The following is a 4,877-nucleotide window of genomic DNA, read 5'->3' as shown; positions in this document are numbered from 1 at the left end:
AAAAAGTGCAATTCAGACAAGACATTGAGCGCCGTGGAGTGGTCAACTGTGCTATATTTTTTTGCCTTGAACTCAACCTTGACAGTGCGTGTAGAAAATGCATTCCTCATAATATTAGACCCTTTGCGACAATAGAATTAAATTACACAGAGTAATTTAAAACGTGTTAGTAATTTGTGTCAATAAGATCATTGTGCAATGTTTTGGTACTTAGGTTATTTGTAAAGATAGTGAATATTGAATTATGATTAATGTCACGTGTTCTCTTAGGTATGAAAAATCCTTATATATAAGGAGACTCCGAAAATTACGTTAAATGACGACAATTCACGAACTTCCGTGTTGAAGGCTTATTGACCAATTTACTTTGGATTAGATCTATTTGCATGATCAAAATTATTATTTAAGTAACTAGCCAAAAGTTTGAGAGCGATTATAAACCCGCTTTAAGACGACAAAATATACTGTTAGATGTATACAGGTTTTACTTAATTTCAAAATATATTGCCTATGCCTTATTTACTTTATTATGGATATTTAAATTAGTTGCTTTCTATAAAATAATAGTAAATAAGTGATTTTTTTCTCACAGCCCAGGTAAATTACAAAATCAATACGAATTACACATGTATTTGCTTTATAATTTCACATTACAATTTAAATTTTTAAATGTTATTGCCTTTAGCAATATTCATACGTTTTGTTTTACTGAATAAATTTGGGATAGTACGAAACAATAGTTAACCTTTATACGCAGGTCAACCTGTTAGCATGTGTTGCTTCACGCGACCGTGATAGATTCATTAATGGGCCAAAATTTGTAACGTATGAGTGAATATTTTTAACCGACTTCGAATAAAAGTGGTTCCCAGTTTGACCTGTATGTATGTATGTTTTATCTTGTTCTGGTTTTTAGCATGGTATTTATCAGATTTAAAGGATGTAGGTACATATTTATATTATTGAAGTAGGTCTTATTTTTTGAAAAAAAAACTAAAAAACCTAAATTGAGTGAAGTAAGCATAAAGCAAATGCATGTCTAATTATGCGTAGGTATATGATCGATATTTGTACCCTTTATATTTGTTTCATTATAAAAATAAGTACACTAATTACTTTTAATCTAAGGGCACAGAAACGTCAATACAATACATAAGTACATTGACCCTAAAGATAGCAGTTATAATCTGAGTAAGTACAAAAACATTATGGATCACAAGGTAATCTATACTTCTATACTAATATTATAAAGCTGAAGAGTTTGTTTGTTTGTTTGTTTGAACGCGTTAATCTCAGGAACTACTGGTCCGATTTGAAAATTTCTTTCAGTGGTAGATAGCCCATTTATCGAGGAAGGCTATAGGCTATAGGCTTCTTATCCCGGTACGGGAAGTAGTTCCCACGGGATGCGGGTGAAACCGCTGGCAGAAGCTAGTATTTTATATGGCTGTAAAAATTAAACAACAGGAAATTATACCTATTAATTTACATAATTACACAAAAAGTTGTTTAATTTAGAGCAAGATTAAACCGCTAATAAAGTTTAGTACTTAATATGTAGGTAAATTGGTTTTATGGAGGAATTCGTTAATTATAATGGAAATGTTATTTTATAACATTATCCTTGTTCATTGAGATCAGAGTATTTTAACTATTCCCCACGGTTTTACCTTTCAAAGATAATCTATAGTAAGTATTAATAGCTATATTAGGCAATCCTCACAGCTTGGTAGTTATTCCATGAAATGGTTTCTTAAACACAAGATATATGGCCGAACCAAGCACTCATGTATGTATATCATAACCTAATATTATATAGAATTAATTTGTCATTCGTTTTTGTAGCCGAAGGTCTTTGGAACGTCTTTGTAATTAAGTATGGTTTTATAGTAAAATCTCCATGGAATTTAGTACCCGGATTCTTAAAACAAATACTTTAAAATACACTCTTACATAAATCTTACAAAAATAAAAAATGACGTCACAAAATCAGAACAAAAATCCAAACTTTTTTTTTAATTAAATAAAATTAACATCGTTCGACTCCACTGGCGTCGCTATTCGGCCTTGCCTTATCGATATTGTCAATATTCACAGAGACTCGACAACGAATCTGTGTGCGTTTGGTCTTATTTATTTGTTTTACTTTTATAATTGTGTCTGGCCAAGACACTGATATGTAAGTTTGTTATATTATAACAGTTAGTTGCATCAAACTTCACCTAATTTATGAGAATAAAATATAGGTATAGGTCATAGTTAGGCATCAGATTGTATGCACGATCAAAATGCCAAAATGGGTAAATAAATAGGTACTCAAAACATTCTAGGTATAGGATAGTATTGGCCTCCACAACTTTGTAAATAATCCATGGAGAAATAAATAATAGGTGTACTTTCTTTAAAATGGTGAATCTATTTTCAGCTGATTTCGTGAAAAACGCCATCCTCACAAGACAAAACTGCAAATAACTTTAAATGGCTTAAAAAATTTTAATCAAGTATTCCACTGGGTTTCATCTACAAAAACCGCATCGAAATCGGTTAATCCCTTGAATAGCTACAGAACGACACATAGGTACCTAAAGGATTAGGTATGATACCTACATAACAGTTTAACATTACCAATCTGTCGTGAATTAAATTGTTTTATTATTCACCGATTAGGGATATCCCTTCAGGGCCGCGCCGCCCCTGTGTGCGAAGTGTGCGGCGCACACAGGCGCCAAGACAATAGGGGCGCCGCGCCGCCACTGCCACCTAAATTATTTTTGTTACCTATATGATTGTTTTTTGTAGTGGAGTATCGACAAGTAGGTACAATACGCGCAACATAGGCCTTGTATACTACAAAACATCTATAACGCTTATTGAACAAGTCTCTCAATATTTAATGTTTATTATTATTCACGTTTATGGTTTCATTTTACGTTTAGGGTTTTAGTTTACATTCCTTACGAGCTCAACGTTAAAACGGCGGCAGTTCTTTGAACCAGAATAATACTACGAACCAGAATAATTCTATATAAATAATACTACGATCCGTTGCGTGCGATACGTCCGTTGCGTACGATACCGACAAGTGGACGCTTAGCTTTAACAAACAATTTTAAAAAATTCGCGCTCGCTACGCTCGCGGCTGTTCACTTGTCAGTGCCTACCGTTCATTCTAAAACCCAAAGTCCCAAAACTCAAAAATTTTCGCGCTCGCTACGCTCGCGGCTGTTCGCTTGTCAATATAGTTCTTTCTAACATGATTAGAGTACTTTTATGTCCCAAAAGTCAAAAATTTTCGCGCTCGCTGCGCTCGCGGCTGTTCGCTTGTCGGTACCGTTCCTTCTAACATGATTAGAGTACTTTTATGTCCCAAAACTCAAAAATTTTCGCGCTCGCTGCGCTCGCGACTGCACCTTGCACCGTTCTTTACTATACAAGTTTAGGTGTTTTAGTGACCCAAAGCTCAAAAATTTTTGCGCTCGCTACGCTCTGCTTTATTTTCCACTTCTTTTATTTTTTCAATCCTTTTTTAGCCGAACCTAGAAGGTAGCGCCGCTTGTAAGTCCTTTTATTAACAAGAAAATAACTCCTAGCTCACAACAGACTTTTCACGTAGAACAAAGGGCCTCGCATAGACGCACGTAGCCTCGCAATGGCTAGGGCCGCCGCTGACTGGAGAACATTTATTTCAGTCAAATTTAACAATAAAAATATTCATTCAAAAATTAAATTCGTTTTATGATGATTCGTTAAAAAAGAGGCGCTTCATAGGTTTCGCACACAGGCGCTGCCGGGGGTCGGCGCGGCCCTGTATCCCTTTACATACGTAGTAACATTGTAATTTGTGCCAACAACCATTTTGACGTACGTGAAAGTTCAAAGTACAGGCCCTTGCTCGATTGATTGATTGAATGAAATTGATTTATTTATTTGCCAGAACATACCTATACATTATAATATGGTCAATACAATACAAATATGGTCTCACTATACCTACCTATTCGACTTGTAGTTTGGTCATGCAAATGTTTTAAGTAGGTACCTACTTGGAGCGAGGGGTTTCAATTCAAGGGTTCTATGTCGTTATTAATTTCGAGCTATTTTCTGAAAACCGTGGGTTCTAAAGTGTGTTTAAAAGTATACATAAATTTGTTCAAATAAAAACAATCCTTTTGGGCACTATTTGCATATATGCTACATACATAGGTAAAAGGATGCAATAAAGTAGAAATTAATCTTACAGATACTTTTAAATTAAAAATACTTCTTCATTACATTAAAAATAAATACTGCTAGCGACCTCTGTGTGTTTTTGTGCTAACTTATAACTACTAGACTAGTTCGTGTTTATGCATGCAGATGGCAGTCTAATCGCTGATGTCATCTATGTACGTACAATGTGCTCGATGACAATGTGCTTCTTCTTAAATAAATAAAATCATACTTATAGTAAACCGACTGTTCCAATAGTGTTTAAGACAACTAATTCCGAACTTGGATAAAAAGTTTATAGTCTCACACTTTAGGCTATCTGTGTACCAAATTACATCTATATCCAGTTCCTTAGTTGATAATATTTATCCGGACAAACAAAGTGAGCTACTTTCTACATTTTTTGTAAGTCTCTTAAAAAAGATGTTTTTGCTGAAATAAGTTATGCATAAATCCATTATTTTCCATCGTTTTGCAAATAAAGTAAATGCCTGAAAAAAACATAGTACGAAACACGTAAACGTTATTTGCATTAAGTAGTAATCAAGGCGCTTAACAACAATTTATTTGGATGCTTTAAATAATATTATGTTAAATTGCCTGGTAACCAAGGACCTAACCAAGGAATAGTTACTGGGTTGAGGAGGTCAGATAGGCAGTCGCCCCTT

The sequence above is a fragment of the Helicoverpa armigera genome, chromosome 8 (assembly GCF_030705265.1).
Source record: "Helicoverpa armigera isolate CAAS_96S chromosome 8, ASM3070526v1, whole genome shotgun sequence".
Lineage (NCBI taxonomy): Eukaryota > Metazoa > Arthropoda > Insecta > Lepidoptera > Noctuidae > Helicoverpa > Helicoverpa armigera.
The sequence above is the reverse complement of the archived record's forward strand: the minus strand, read 5'-3'. Positions refer to the sequence as shown.